We start from the raw sequence: 17,952 nt of genomic DNA, 5'->3' as shown, positions 1-17,952 counted from the left end.
GAGATATACCATATATATAGTTCTATAAACATAGGGATATACCATATATATATAGTTCTATAACCATAGGGATATACCATATATATATAGTTCTATAACCATAGAGATATACCATATATATATAGTTCTATAACCATAGAGATATACCAGATATATAGTTCTATAACCATAGAGATATACCAGATATATAGTTCTATAACCATAGAGATATACCAGATATATAGTTCTATAACCATAGAGATATACCATATATATATAGTTCTATAACCATAGAGATATACCATATATATATAGTTCTATAACCATAGATATATACCATATATATAGTTCTATAACCATAGAGATATACCATATATATATAGTTCTATAACCATAGAGATATACCATATATATATAGTTCTATAACCATGGAGATATACCATATATATATAGTTATATAACCATAGAGATATACCATATATATATAGTTCTATAACCATAGAGATATACCATATATATATAGTTCTATAACCATAGAGATATACCATATATATAGTTCTATAACCATAGAGATATACCATATATATATAGTTCTATATCTATAACCATAGAGATATACCATATATATATAGTTCTATAACCATAGCGATATACCATATATATAGTTCTATAACCATAGAGATATACCATATATATATAGTTCTATAACCATAGAGATATACCATATATATAGTTCTATAACCATAGGGATATACCATATATATATAGTTCTATAACCATAGGGATATACCATATATATATAGTTCTATAATCATAGAGATATACCATATATATATAGTTCTATAACCATAGAGATATACCATATATATATAGTTCTATAACCATAGAGATATACCATATATATATATAGTTCTATAACCATAGAGATATACCATATATATATAGTTCTATAACCATAGAGATATACCATATATATATAGTTCTATAACCATAGAGATATATCATATATATATAGTTCTATAACCATAGCGATATACCATATATATAGTTCTATAACCATAGCGATATACCATATATATAGTTCTATAACCATAGAGATATACCATATATATATAGTTCTATAACCATAGGGATATACCATATATATAGTTCTATAACCATAGAGATATACCAGATATATATAGTTCTATAACCATAGGGATATACCATATATATATAGTTCTATAACCATAGGGATATACCATATATATAGTTCTATAACCATAGAGATATACCATATATATAGTTCTATAACCATAGAGATATACCATATATATAGTTCTATATCTATAACCATAGAGATATACCATAATAGAGATATACCATATATATAGTTCTATAACCATAGAGATATACCATATATATAGTTCTATAAACATAGGGATATACCATATATATATAGTTCTATAACCATAGAGATATACCATATATATATAGTTCTATAAACATAGGGATATACCATATATATATAGTTCTATAACCATAGAGATATACCAGATATATATAGTTCTATAACCATAGAGATATACCATATATATATAGTTCTATAACCATAGGGATATACCATATATATAGTTCTATAACCATAGAGATATACCATATATATATAGTTCTATAACCATAGAGATATACCATATATATAGTTCTATAACCATAGAGATATACCATATATATATAGTTCTATAACCATAGAGATATACCATATATATAGTTCTATAACCATAGAGATATACCATATATATATAGTTCTATATCTATAACCATAGAGATATACCATATATATATAGTTCTATAACCATAGCGATATACCATATATATAGTTCTATATCTATAACCATAGAGATATACCATATATATATAGTTCTATAACCATAGAGATATACCATATATATAGTTCTATAACCATAGGGATATACCATATATATATAGTTCTATAACTATAGCGATATACCATATATATATAGTTCTATAACCATAGAGATTTACCATATATATAGTTCTATAACCATAGAGATATACCATATATATAGTTCTATAACATAGAGATTTACCATATATATATAGTTCTATAACCATAGGGATATACCATATATATAGTTCTATAACCATAAAGATATACCATATATATATAGTTCTATAACCATAGAGATATACCATATATATATAGTTCTATAATCATAGAGATATATCATATATATATAGTTCTATAACCATAGCGATATACCATATATATAGTTCTATAACCATAGCGATATACCATATATATAGTTCTATCTATGGGACTAACCTCAGACTGATCACAAGGGATCTGTTGGATAAATACAACTTCATCACATTATACACTGAGTGGACATAACATTAGGATCATCTTTCAGCGACAGACCGACCAGGTGAAAACTATGATCCCTTATTGATGTCACCTGTTCAATCCACTTCAATCAGTGTAGATGAAGGGGAGCAGACGAGTTTAATAAAGATTTTTAAGCCTTGAGACATGGATGGTGTATGTGAGCCATTCAGAGGGTGAATGGACAAGACAAAATCTGTAAGTGCCTTTAAACCGGTTTGAGTGTGTCAAGAACTTCAACTCTGCTGGGTTTTTCACTCTCAACAGTTTCACGTGTGTATCAACAATGGTCTACCACCCAAAAGGACATCCAGTCAACTTGACACAACTGTGGGAAGCATTGGAGTCAACATGGGTCAGCATCCCTTTGGAACGCTTTCAACACCTTGTAGAGTCCATGCCCCTGACGAATTGGAGGCTGTTCTGAGGACAAAAGGGGGTGCAACTGAATATTAGGACGGTGTTCCTAATGTTTTGTACATTCGTAAAGCTTGTCTGCATTTAATATTTCATTAAAGATTTCCGATTCTAGAACTGTTTACATTCGAGAGAGAATCTTCAGTAAACTCTAGAATATCCCATGTAAGATAACAAAGGTCACCCATAGCAACAGGGTTCTAAGTTCAAACTGCCATCTGACATACAGTAGATGGAGAAACTACGGTCCAACCAGTCTGCTCTGCTCCCACAGTAAAGGGCCAGTTTACACAGAAGCCAAAGCTTCTAAATTCTCAGTAGGTCCTTTTTTCACTCTTACATACTGTGCACTGTAGAGCCGTAACACAGCGAGGCCCTAGCCTAGGTATACACAGAGAGATCTGGGTGGTAGTGTTGTGTACACAGTGAAACTACGGTGCCATGGTATTACGGGCGGTCTCCATGGCAATGCCTCCACAAGTCCTCCAATAACATCCATCTATTTATCAGTGTCTATATCCACAATGGCATCCTGTTTGCTTTAAAGTGCACTCTTTAGTGCACTATATAGGAAACAGAGGGAACAGAGTGCCATTTTGGACACACAGAGAGACAACAGAAAAGATACAGAACGTCTAGAACATTGTTGAATTATTCGTTCACTTTGAACATTCCACTGAAACGGAACCAACTGAAACGGCCGGCGCTCCACTCCCCTACGTCACGTGAAATCAACTTAACGGGACAGCCATATTAGGATGAAACTCAACGACTGATCTGTTTCTGAGGTCGTATTTATAGACCTTCTGCCTGTTTGCACAGAGCTCTGCTTTTATTTATGCACAGAGGAACTCTTAAAACGGTTCTGTTGTGATGAGGGTAGAGGAGAATGGAAACGGTTCTGTTGTGATGAGGATAAAGGAGAATGGAAACGGTTCTGTTGTGATGAGGGTAGAGGAGAATGGAAACGGTTCTGTTGTGATGAGGATGGAGGAGAATGAAACGGTTCTGTTGTGATGAGGATAGAGGAGAATGGAAACGGTTCTGTTGTGATGAGGATGGAGGAGAATGGAAACGGTTCTGTTGTGATGAGGATAGAGGAGAATGGAAACGGTTCTGTTGTGATGAGGATGGAGTAGAATAGAAACGGTTCTGTTGTGATGAGGATAAAGGAGAATGGAAACGTTCTGTTGTGATGAGGATAAAGGAGAATGGAAACGGTTCTGGTGTGATGAGGATAAAGGAGAACGGAAACGGTTCTGTTGTGATGAGGATAAAGGAGAATGGAAACGGTTCTGTTGTGATGAGGATGGAGGAGAATGGAAACGGTTCTGTTGTGATGAGGATAAAGGAGAATGGAAACGGTTCTGTTGTGATGAGGATAAAGGAGAACGGAAACGGTTCTGTTGTGATGAGGATAAAGGAGAATGGAAACGGTTCTGTTGTGATGAGGATAAAGGAGAATGGAAACTGGGTAGGCGCAGCAGTGATGTGTTTTATTTTGATGAAATACGAACACATCAGTGATATGAAGATGCTCGGATGGATGTCATCTCTCTTCTCTACAGAGGAAAGCAGCAGGAATCCTAAGCTACGCTAACTCCAGTAGTCAAACACATCAGTGATATGGAATCCTAAGCTACGCTAACTCCAGTAGTCAAACACATCAGTGATATGGAAATCTAAGCTACGCTAACTCCAGTAGTCAAACACATCAGTGATATGGAATCCTAAGCTACGCTAACTCCAGTAGTCAAACACATCAGTGATATGGAATCCTAAGCTACACTAACTCCAGTAGTCAAACACATCAGTGATATGGAATCCTAAAGCTACGCTAACTCCAGTAGTCAAACACATCAGTGATATGGAAATCTAAGCTACGCTAACTCCAGTAGTCAAACACATCAGTGATATGGAAATCTAAGCTACGCTAACTCAATAGTCAAACACATCACGATATGGAGTCCTAAGCTACGCTAACTCAGTAGTCAAACACAGTAACGATATGGAGTCCTAAGCTACACTAACTCCAGTAGTCAAACACATCAGTGATATGGAGTCCTAAGCTATGCTAACTCCAGTAGTCAAACACATCAGTGATATGGAATCCTAAGCTACGCTAACTCAGTAGTCAAACACAGTAACGATATGGAGTCCTAAGCTACACTAACTCCAGTAGTCAAACACATCAGTGATATGGAGTCCTAAGCTATGCTAACTCCAGTAGCCAAACACATCAGTGATATGGAGTCCTAAGCTTTGCTAACTCAGTAGTCAAACACAGTAACGATATGGAGTCCTAAGCTACGCTAACTCAGTAGTCAAACACATCAGTGATATGGAGTCCTAAGCTACGCTAACTCAGTAGCCAAACACATCAGTGATATGGAGTCCTAAGCTACGCTAACTCCAGTAGCCAAACACATCAGTGATATGGAGTCCTAAGCTACGCCAACTCAGTAGTCAAACACAGCAACGATATGGGGCCATCAGCCTTTACACACACAATGACTATCAAAACACACACTGATTTCTTTATAAGTTCAAGCCAGTGACTAATGCTAACAGTTTTCCAAACCAGGATGCCACACAACCAGAGGACAGGAAACGTACACAGTGACATTGTAAAATAGGGACCTTATAGCAGCCCTAAGGACAAAACATATTGTTAGGAGGCAGGCAGAGGTGTAACAGGTGGTTGGTTTGAACTACACAGCACTGGTGGTGGTGAACATTTAACACAATTATGACTTTAAATGGTTAGTCTTCAACCCCCCCCCCCCCCCAAAAAAACTATAAGCAGGCAAAACCTGTCTTTACCAACAAGACACAGGTGTGGTCTACCAGGCTGTGCTACAGCCTCCCCTAATGATGACCAAAACCCAACTGACCAGAGCATAGCCAAACGGGCACTTAAACACCTTTGTCCACACCTATTCTGAGGTGTCGGCCAGGTACGTCTATGTTCACAGTGACAAGACGGAGGCTGAGAAGATTCCAGAACTAAACGGCAAACAAATACAAAAATAAAATGATCATAACTTCTCCCTCATGACATAATAACTTCTCCCTCACGACATAATAACTTCTCCCTCGTGACATAATAACTTCTCCCTCGTGACATCATAACTTATCCCTTGTGACATCATAACTTCTCCCTCATGACATCATAACTTCTCCCTCGTGACATCATAACTTCTCCCTCGCGACATCATAACTTCTCCCTTGTGACATCATAACTTCTCCCTTGTGACATCATAACTTCTCCCTTGTGACATCATAACTTCTCCCTCGCGACATAATAACTTCTCCCTCATGACAAAACTTCTCCCTCATGACATAATAACTTCTCCCTCACGACATAACTTCTCCCTCATGACATAATAGCTTCTCCCTCATGACAAAACTTCTCCCTCATGACAAAACTTCTCCCTCATGACATAATAACTTCTCCCTCATGACATAATAACTTCTCCCTCATGACATAATAACTTCTCCCTCATGACATAACTTCTTGCTCATGACATACCTTCTCCTCATGACATAACTTTTCCCTCACGACATACCTTCATACGATATAACTTCTCCCTCATGACATAATAACTTCTCCCTCACGATATCAACTTCTCCCTCACGACATAATAACTTCTCCCTTGTGACATAATAGCTTCTCCCTCATGACATAATAGCTTCTCCCTCGTGACATAATAGCTTCTCCCTCATGACATAACTTCTCCCTCACGACATAATAACTTCTCCCTCACGACACACCTTCTCACTCACGATATAACTTCTCCCTCATGACATAATAGCTTCTCCCTCGTGACATAATAGCTTCTCCCTCGTGACATAATAGCTTCTCCCTCGTGACATAACTTCTCCCTCACGACACAATAACTTCTCCCTCATGACATAATAACTTCTCCCTCGCGACATAATAACTTCTCCCTCGTGACATAATAACTTCTCCCTCGTGACACAATAACTTCTCCCTCGTGACATAATAACTTCTCCCTCGTGAGTGTTGTGAACGCTGATGTGCACTATATACATCAGAAGAGGAAAATTAAAACGTAACAATGTAGCCTGTATCAAACATGAATCAGAAAAACGGCAAGGGCATGGAATGGTCAAACGTTAGCAATCATAGTAGAATAATACGAGATATGGATTTAACAAATATCCTTTTTAACTTATGAAAGCACCAGTAAACATTTTCAAAGTGAAAAACAAAGCCCTCTCAACTGGCGAGAGTTTGGAAAGCCCACAAGAGGAGAGACGTGCCAGTGAAGAGAGTCAGTCTTTAGTTCCTGAGTAAATTCCCCTCCGTTTCATGTTCCCGTGCGGCACAAGGCACACGGAGGAGGAAGTGGTCATAATAGTGATGCATCCCTAAGATCATATCTTCCTTTGCTGTGTCCCAAAATAGCACCCTATTTCTTGTAAAGTGCACTACTTTTAAACAGGGCCTATGTGGGCTCTGGTCTAGAGTAATGCACTATATAGGGAATAGGGTGCAATTTGGGACAAAACACCTTCTCTGCCTGATGCAGACAGGAAACGGTGACAGGGCCGAGAGCTATAAATATCTGACCTTTTGACCTTTTTCTCTCATTTCTTTCTCTCTAAATCTCTTTTTCTCGGTTTGTCTTGATATCTCACTCTCTCTCTCTCTCTCTCTCTCTCTCTGTCTCTCTCTCTCTCTCTGTCTCTCTCTCTCTCTCTCTCTCTCTCTCTCTCTCCCTCTCTCTCTCCCCATCTCTCTCTCTCCCCATATACTCCAGTGCCCCATCTCTGGAATCTCTCTCTCTCCCCATCTCTCTCTCTCCCCATCTCTCTCTCTCCCCATCTCTCTCTCTCTGCATATACATACACATACTTTTTCAACATTTTGTTACGTTACAGCCTTATTCAAAAAATGATTATATAAGTAAACATCCTCAGCAGTCTACACACAATACACCATAATGACAAATCAAAAACAGGTTTACATTTAATTTAATTTAAGCTGTCATCAAGGCAAAGGGTGGCTACTTTGAAGAATCTCAAATATAAAATATATTTTGATTTGTTTAACACTTTTTTGTTACTACATGATTCTATATGTGTTATTTCATAGTTTCGATGCCTTCACTATTATTCTACAAAGTAGAAAATAGTACAAATAAAGAAAAACCCTCGAATGAGTAGGCATGTTCAAACATTTGACTGGTACTGTGTAGATATATACACTACCGGTCAAAAGTTTGGGTCAATTAGAAATGTCCATTAAAATAACATCAAATTGATCCGGTATACAGTGTAGACATTGTTAATGCAGCTGGAAACGGCTGATTTTCTATGGAATATCTACATAGGCGTACAGAGGCTCATTATCAGCAACCATCACTCCTGCGTTCCAATGGCACGTTGTGTTAGCTAATCCAAGTTGATCATTTTAAAAGGCTAATTGATCATTAGAAAACCCTTTTGCAATGATGTTAGCGCAGCTGAAAACTGTTGTTTCTGATTAAAGAAGCAATACACCTGGAATTCTTTAGACGAGTTGAGTATCTGGAGCATCAGCGTCTGTGGGTTCTATTACAGGCTCAAAATGGCCAGAAACAAATAACTTTCTTCTGAAACTCGGCAGTCTATTCTTGTTCTGAGACGTGAAGGCTATTCCACGCGAGAAATTGCCAAGAAGGAGTGCAAACTACCAATTGGATATCACAAAATTCTGGAGAAAAAGGTAAAAGTACACAAAAAAAAAAAAAAAAAGGTATGTAGAAAAGATAATGTAACTGTAAATATATATTTTTTCTTTTTTAATAAGATCATCTTTGAGAATTAACAATCACCAAAATAAAAACTAGACCATCGAGGAGAATGTAAAATACTGTCCGTGGCCAGGAAACTGACCCATGGAGACATACAGAGACCGGACCAGGACTGACCTGTTCTTGATGCGTAGTTTAACTCCTCCAGAACATCCTCCACGGGTCTCCTTCGGGGGTCCGTGGCTGGAGGGGGGAGCGAGGTGGTCCAAGGGAGGGGCGATGGAAGGTAGTGTCAGAGGGGTGGGTTCATCACAGCAGGGGCCTGGGAAGGACTCCCTATAGATGAGAAACAGGGACAGAGCAGTCAGCAGGGAGCACGACTCTGTCATGGTGAGCCAGGTGTCATTATGTTTTCCACACATCTTCCCACACCACACTCACCAAGGCTAAACAAGCAAACCGTTTTGACAGTTGGTCTGCGGAGACCTGAACACCTTCCTACTTAAACAACATGTGGTTAAGGCTAAAATGTGGGATCTAGTAGTTGGCAACGTGCCAAGCCAGACTCTCGACATGCTGTAAGGACTATCATACTAGAAAGCACGAGCTGATCCATGTTTAGGTTTTAGTCACCTGACTGGCCACTGCTCATTTTCCTGTTTATTGGATAGTGGTAATGAACAGGACAGTAAGAAGTGTTAGAAGAGTTCCGATTCAAACCAATTCTCTCCTGGTCTGAAAGGCAGCGGCAGGAACCCACTAGACCAGCCCAGGTTTCTGTAAAACAGCATATGTGAAATAACACCTGCTGTGGTTTTTTTAAATATATATACGGCTATGAAGGCCATTGATCACCTTTGACTCAGATGGGACCTGCTTGAGGAAATCTCTTATCTCTTATGAGATTTCCTGGTTATTGGACAGATAAGGACTGTGAGCGCTGGGAAGAAATAAAATAACGTGTTGGTTGCTTCTTATTGGACAGATAAGGACTGTGAGTGCAAACAATGTGGTGAGGAAGGATTTCGGTCATAATCAGAGTCATAGATCTCTCAGGGGGCAGGTGATCAAAAAAACAACAACATACAACTGCTTCTGTAAAGAAAAGAATAGATATCTATTTTTTAGCATAGGAGTATTTACTTCTGCAACGAACAAACTCATCACAAATTGTAAGCAAGCTGGTTAAGAGTACCTTCTAAATATATAAGCCTCCTTCACTCACGCCGCCAAACTTACCCTAACTTACCCTAGTACCTAAATTACCCTAGTAAGTTAAACTTACCCTAGTAAAACTGACTTTCCTACCGATCCTCGACTTTGGCGATGTCATCTACAAAATAGCTTCCAATACATCTACTCAGCAAACTGGATGCAGTCTATCACAGTGCCATCCGTTTTGTTACCAAATCACCTTATACCACCCACCACTGCGACCTGTATGCTCTAGTTGGCTGGCCCTCGCTACATGTTCGTCGCCAGACCCACTGGCTCCAGGTCATCTACAAGTCCATGCTCGGTAAAGCTCCACCTTATCTCAGTTCACTGGTCTCACGGCCAGTGTAGGCTTAACCCAGAGTTCATGCGGGTATTCATCTGTAGTATTCATCTGTAGTGAGAACGTCAACATTTTGTTAAGTCATAAACTATGATTGGATTGTCCTCTGGCCTAGTGAAGACGCTGCCTGCAGAAAACATACAACGGTTTGACCGGTGTAGGCCGTCGTTGTAAATAAGAAAGTATTCTTAACTGACTTGCCTAGTTAAATAAAAGTTCAAGGATAAAAAATACAAAACGTCATCACTCTCTCCTTGATCTGATCAATATTCTAATCCAATAACCTCCCCCAAACATCACGGCATTCCACCAAATTCTCCTCTAGCTTCATTGTCTTATAACAGCTACGTCATTCTAACATAAAAATTTGACCTGGGCTAGCGCTGCAGACAGCTGTCGTACTAACTGAAGTTAAGACAATGGTTCACGTCCCAAACGGGTAACCTATTCCCTACATAGTGCACTACTTTCAACCAGAGCCCTATAGGCCCTGTTCCTAGTAGTGCAATATATATGGAATAGGGTGTAATTTGGGACACAGATATTCTAAGCATTTCGGTGCATCTGCAATAACCTCTGATAAATATGTGTATGCGACCTATAAAATCATATTTGACCTCTCCTCCCCTCTCTAGAGCAGCACAGTAGTCAACTAGGCTAATGAGGCACATCGCTGTGTATGAGTTTAACTCTTCTCTGACTGGTTCATATACACATCATCAGTGATTCCCAGGAAAAAGGGGGAGGCCTGCAAGCCGAGGACACCATCCCAACCGTGAAGCACAGGGGGTGGCAGCATCATGTTGTGTTAAAGCTTGGTCGCAAATGGGTCTTCCAAATGGACAATGACCCTAAGCATACTTCCAAAGTTGTGGCAAAATGGCTTTAAGGACAACAAAGTCATGGTATTGGAGTGGCCATTACAAAGCCCTGACCTCAATCCTATAGAACATTTGTGGGCGGAACTGAAAAAGCGTGTGCGAGAAAGGAGGCCTACAAACCTGCCTCAGTTACACCAGCTCTGTCAGGAGGCCTACAAACCTGCCTCAGTTACACCAGCTCTGTCAGGAGGAATGGGCCAAAAATCACCCAACTTATTGTGGGAAGCTTGTGGAAGGCTACCCAAAATGTTTAACCCAAGTTAAACAATTTAAAGGCAATGCTACCAAATACTAATTGAGTGTTTGTAAACTTCTGACCCACTGGGAATGTGATAAAATAAATGAAAAGCTGAAATAAATCATTCTCTGTACTATTATTCTGACATTTCACATTCTTAAAATAGTTGTGATCCTAACTGACCTAAGACAGGGAATTTTTACTAGGATTAAATGTCAGGAATTGTGAAAAACTGAGTTTAAATGTATTTGGCTAAGGTGTATGTAAACTTCAAACTTCAACTGTATATATAAAGATAACGGACTTACTTAAACTGAAAGTGAATGGCCCAGGGGGCAGAGGCCTGTCTCTGTTCACTGTTACACACCTCTTCATCACTATTCACACCAATATCCAAGCAGATCACCACTATTCACACATACTCCATCATCAGATCACTATTCACTGTTCACATCTCTCCTTTCTGTCATCACTATTTTGACACCTCTCCCTCATCATCACTAGTCACTGTTCCCACCTCTCCCTCGATCATCACTATTCAGCACCCTCCCTAATGCATCATCACTATTTACCCTCTCCCAGGATCTTTTTTATGTCATCACTGTTCACACTTCTCTCCCCGTCATCACCTATTCACACCTCTCCCTCATCATCACTATTCACTACTTCACACCTAATCCCTGGCCCCTACACTCTAACCACTAGGCTATCACACTATTCACACCTCTCCCTCATGTTGGAGAATATCACTGTTCAAACCTTCACACCTCTCCTCATCATACACACCTATTCACTCTCCCTCGTTTACACACCTCTCCCTCATCACTATTCTGACTGCTTTTATCTCCCTCAGTCATGTTCACACACAATTCACTATATCCCTCAAATGCACCTCTGATCATCACTATTCACTGTTTTACACCTCCTCCCTCGTCATCACTATTCACACCTCCTACCCCATCACTACTCACTGTTCACATCCCTCGAACAATCTCACTATTTACCTCTCCCTCATCTCACTATTCACAACCTCTCCTCGTCATCACTGTTCACATCCCTCCCTCATCATCACTATTTTACCTACCCTCCCTCATCATCACTACTCACTGTTCACACCTCTCCCTTGTCATCATTCACACTCTAACCTCACATCAGGCTACTCCTGTTCCCATCTCCACTAGTCACCTGTTCTAACACCTCTCCCTCATCATCACTAGTCTTTTCACCCTCCCCTCTTCATCACTATTCACACCTCTCCCTCATCATCACTGTTCACTCTTAAACTACACACCTCTCCCTGAAAGTGAATGGGCAGAGAGAGCGTGTCACTATTCACACCTCTCCCTCGTTCACATTCACTCTCCCTCTTCACTACTCACCTTCCTCACACCTCACTCACACCTCTCTCGTCATCACTATTCACACCTCTCCCTCATCACTGTTCACACCTCTCCCTCATCATCACTATTCACACCTCTCCCTCATCATCACTATTCACACCTCTCCCTCATCATCACTATTCACTCTCCCTCATCATCACCTCTCCCCTCATCACTAGTCACTGTTCATTCCCTCATCACCACTCTCCCTCCTCTCCTACGGCATCACTATTCACACCTCTCCCTCATCATCACTACACCTCTCCCTCATCATCACTTCTCCCTCATCATCACTATTCACACCTCTCCCTCATCATCACTATTGTTAACACCTCTCCCTCGTCATCACTATTCACACCTCTCCCTCGTCATCACTATTCACCTCTCCCTCATCATCATTCTCTCCTCATCATCACTATTCACCTGTCATCACTACACCTCTCCCTCATCATCACTATTCACACCTCTCCCTCATCATCACTATTCACTGTTAACACCTCTCCTCATCATCACACTCACTACTCATCACTATTCACACCTCTCCCTCATCATCACTATTCCTCTCCTCATCATCATCTGTTCACACCTCTCCTCATCACTATTCACACCTCTCCCTCATCATCACTAGTCACTGTTCACACCTCTCCCTCATCATCACTATTTACACCTCTCCCTCATCATCACTAGTCACTGTTCACACCTCTCCCTCATCACCACTACTCAATGTTCACACCTCTCCCTCATCACCACTACTCACACCTCTCCCTCATCATCACTATTTACACCTCTCTCCTCATCATCACTATTCACTGTTCATCATCACTAGTCACTCCCTCATCACCACTACTCAATGTTCACACCTCTCCCTCATCATCACTAGTCATCACTATCACCCACTACTCAATGTTCACACCTCTCCCTCATCATCACTGTTCACACATCTCCCTCGTCATCACTAGTCACACATCTCCCTCATCATCACTATTCACACCTCTCCCTCGTCATCACTATTCACACCTCTCCCTCATCATCACTATTCACATCTCTCCCTCATCATCACTATTCACTGTTCACACCTCTCCCTCATCATCACTATTCACACCTCTCCCTCGTCATCACTATTCACACCTCTCCCTCATCATCACTATTCAATCTCCTCACCTCTACTCTAGAGGATGGCTGCTATATAAACTAGACCAGCTCAGGGTATACAGACAATTAATGGGGAAACTAATTAAACATTTCCAGATTTTCCTGTTATGTGACATTCTAGAGTATTTTGTTCCTTGAAAAGAAAAGTCAATGTTCTCTGAAGAAGAGCTGTGTGTGTTCAATCTCCCTGTGACTGTCTCTCATCATATTTACATATTTAACAAGTCTCATTAAAACCAGACATCAGGAGTTGAGGGGGGATGGGGGAGGGGGAGATGCGCCTCTCTAACCTTCTGTTCAAGTGTTCCCTTCACATTCCTCACATGCCAACCTGCCCTGACACAGGACAACCTGGGTGGTATCCATAACAACAGAGCAACCACGCGCCCCTATAGTAGGTCACGTCACCCCCCATCCCCCATCAGATTGGTGGGGTGATCCATAACAGCCAACCACGCGCCCCTATAGTAGGTCACGGATTGGTGGGGGTGATGCATGTGCTGTGCAATTTGGACAAAATATCTAATTGCAGTTTTTTTGTGTGGGGGGGGGGGGCATATTGCAATTATGAGTTGTGACACTTGGCTGTAAATGTAGTAATTCCACCAGACTTAGTTAAAACAAGCGACTGGGTAGAGAACATCACTTGTAAAATAAGATCATATGAATGAATATATACTGTCTGGGTAGAGAACAACACTTGTGACTGAATACTAAATTAAACTAAACTAAATTAAACTAATATTGTCCAACATTGTTATGATAGTAGAATTACACCTACCCAATGATACATATTAATATTAACAAACATACCATTTTAACATAATCATAAAATATTATGCGTGCTATTAATTATGAATATACCTATTCATTCATTAATTAATCACATTATGAGATACTATTTCCTATTTTATCAGTATGAGTTAAATAACCGAGAGGAATGATGTATTCAGGCAACCATAGGCTGCAGATGGCCATAGGAAGCTGATGGGGTGTAATGTAAGCTTCAGTAAGTAGGCTCAATCATTATTAGCAGGGTAGCCTAGTGGTTAGAGTGGTGGTCTTGTAACCTGTTGCAAGTTCAAACCCCTGAGCTGACAAGGTACAAATCTGGCGTTCTGCCCCTGAACAGGCAGTTAACCCACTGTTCCTAGACCGTCATTGAAAATAAGAATTTGTTCTCAACTGACTTGCCTAGTTGAATAAAGGTAAATGAAATTAGAATTGTTATTAGAATTTAAATGATAAGTCAAAGTGCCTTAAAACAAACATGTAACATGTAGCCTACCGATTTTAAGGTGCAAGTCCATGTCCAAAAACACTGAAGTCTGGTCCGGTCATTAAATGCGCCATGTTTCATAGTCTCTCTGGTCCGGTCGTTCAACGCGCCATGTTTCATCCTCTTGCTTATTGTGTTATAGTGTTGGAATGGCATCTTGGGAGAAATATGTGCGAGATGGAATCTTGCATCTCCTGTCCAGCTTGTTTATCATCTCGAAGCCGTCTTTGCTGACTGTGTAAATAGGAACCATGTCTTTGGCTATGTTAATTTATTTATTTTATTTAACGTTTATTTAACTTGGCAGTTTAAGTCAGTTTAAGAACACATTTTTATTTACAATGACTGCCTACGTGATAGGTGATAACGTCTGTGGGTGTTTTTTTTGTATGGCGTTGCACTTGAAAACACATTGGCAATCAACGCCTGTTTAACGTAGGTGGCTGGTTGTGTCAACGCAATCGTTCTGTAGAGTGTTTAGTCTTCGAATGATTGAATAAATGTGTTTGTTGCCTCTTGTTGTTCCCACAACTCTGAGGCACCTTTTTCACAACACTTGCATTTGGTTGATAATCCGTTTGTCGGCAGCCGAAACAACGCCGTACCACTGAATATACCGCCATGCCAGAATTATACCGCCACCACCTCGAACATACTGCCACGCCACCGAGATGTGCTGAAATACTGCCATACCACTGAATATATCGCCGTACACTGACGAAAACGCCGCCACTGGAATATACCGCCGTGCCAATTGAACAATGCCGTACCACTGAATATTACCGCCGTACCACTGATATACCGCCGTACCGATCGGCCATACTACAAACACTGACATATCACACCATCAGGTATACCACTTGGTACTGCCATACCACTGCCGTACCACAGAATATACCGCCGTACCACCGACATATACCGCCGTACCACTGGATATACTGCCGTACCACTGAATATACTGCCGTACCACTGAATATACTGCCGTACCACTGAATATACTGCCATGCCACTGAATATACTGCCGTACCACTGAATATACTGCCATGCCACTGAATATACCGCCGCACCACTGGATATACTGCCATGCCACTGAATATACTGCCGTACCACTGGATATACTGCCATACCACTGGATATACTGCCGTACACCACTGAATATACTGCCATACCACAGAATATACTGCCATGCCACTGGATATACTGCCATACCACTGAATATACTGCCATGCCACAGAATATACTGCCATGCCACAGAATATACTGCCATGCCACTGAATATACTGCCATACCACTGAATATACTGCCGTGCCACTGAAATACTGCCATACCACTCAAACATGTGTTTAAATGCTGCCATATCACTAAAGATGCGCTTTTCTTTGGCACCAAATCAACGCTTCTCGTTAGCACGAGCAGCACTCATATTTCCGACACATTCTGAGGTAAAGCCACAGTCACTGAACCTTATACTGTACTGTCTTTGGTAAAGCCCCTTCTCTCCTCACCAGCATCTAACTGAGGTAAAGCCCCTTCTCTCCTCACCAGCATCTAACTGGAGGTAAAGCCCTTCTCTCCTCACCAGCATCTAACTGGAGGTAAAGCCCTTCTCTCCTCACCAGCATCTAACTGGAGGTAAAGCTCTTTCTCTCCTCACCAGCATCTAACTGAGGTAAAGCCCCTTCTCTCCTCACCAGCATCTAACTGGAGGTAAAGCCCTTCTCTCCTCACCAGCATCTAACTGGAGGTAAAGCCCTTCTCTCCTCACCAGCATCTAACTGGAGGTAAGCTCTTTCTCTCCTCACCAGCATCTAACTGAGGTAAAGCCCCTTCTCTCCTCACCAGCATCTAACTGAGGTAAAGCCCTTCTCTCCTCACCAGAATCTAACTGGAGGTAAAGCCCCTTCTCTCCTCACCAGCATCTAACTGGAGGTAAAGCCCTTCTCTCCTCACCAGCATCTAACTGGAGGTAAAGCTCTTTCTCTCCTCACCAGCATCTAACTGAGGTAAAGCCCCTTCTCTCCTCACCAGCATCTAACTGAGGTAAAGCCCTTCTCTCCTCACCAGCATAAAATTGAGGTAAAGCCCCTTCTCTCCTCACCAGCATCTAACTAAGGTAAAGCCCTTCTCTCCTCACCAGCATCTAACTGGAGGTAAAGCCCCTTCTCTCCTCACCAGCATCTAACTGAGGTAAAGCCCTTCTCTCCTCACCAGCATCTAACTAAGGTAAAGCCCTTCTCTCCTCACCAGCATCTAACTGAAGGTAAAGCCCTTTCTCTCCTCACCAGCATCTAACTGAGGTAAAGCCCTTCTCTCCTCACCAGCATCTAACTGGAGATAAAGCCCTTTCTCTTCCCACCAGCATCAAACTGGAGGTATAGCCCCTTCTCTCCTCACCAGCATCTAACTGAGGTAAATCCGTTCTTTCCTCACCAGCATCTAACTGAGGTAAAGCCCTTCTCTCCTCACCAGCATCGAACTGAGGCAAAGCCTTTTCTCTCCTCTCCAGCATCTAACTGAGGTAAAGCCCTTCTCTCCTCACCAGCATCTAACTGAGGTAAAGCCCCTTCTCTCCTCACCAGCATAAAACTGAGGTAAAGCCCCTTCTCTCCTCACCAGCATCTAACTGGAGGTAAAGCCCTTTCTCTCCTCACGAGCATCTAACTGAGGTTAAGCCCTTTCTCTTCTCACCAGCATCTAACTGATGAAAAGCCCTTTCTCCCCTCACCAGCATCTAACTGAGGTTAAGCCCTTTCTATCCTCACCAGCATCTAACTGAGATTAAGCCCTTTCTATCCTCACCAGCATCTAACTGGAGGTAAAGCCCCTTCTCTCCTCACCAGCATCTAACTGAGGTTAGGCCCTTTCTCTCCTCACCAGCATCTAACTGAGGTTAAGCCCTTTCTCTCCTCACCAGCATCTAA

The 17,952-nt window shown here is 41.0% G+C and overlaps 1 long non-coding RNA gene across 1 annotated transcript; it reads right to left on the bottom strand.

Annotated features, from left to right (window-relative positions):
* Positions 1-8,306: 8,306 nt before the first annotated feature.
* LOC135534459 (uncharacterized) lies at positions 8,307-15,147 on the bottom strand. The gene is made up of 3 exons (XR_010454694.1): positions 15,041-15,147; positions 8,722-8,880; positions 8,307-8,504 (listed from the first exon to the last, which is right to left on the bottom strand). It is a non-coding gene; the product is annotated as an uncharacterized LOC135534459 (long non-coding RNA).
* Between the last annotated feature and the right edge of the window lie 2,805 nt (positions 15,148-17,952).

Source organism: Oncorhynchus masou, unplaced genomic scaffold (assembly GCF_036934945.1).
Source record: "Oncorhynchus masou masou isolate Uvic2021 unplaced genomic scaffold, UVic_Omas_1.1 unplaced_scaffold_3440, whole genome shotgun sequence".
Taxonomy (NCBI): Eukaryota; Metazoa; Chordata; class Actinopteri; order Salmoniformes; family Salmonidae; genus Oncorhynchus; species Oncorhynchus masou.
The sequence above is the reverse complement of the archived record's forward strand: the minus strand, read 5'-3'. Positions and strand labels throughout refer to the sequence as shown.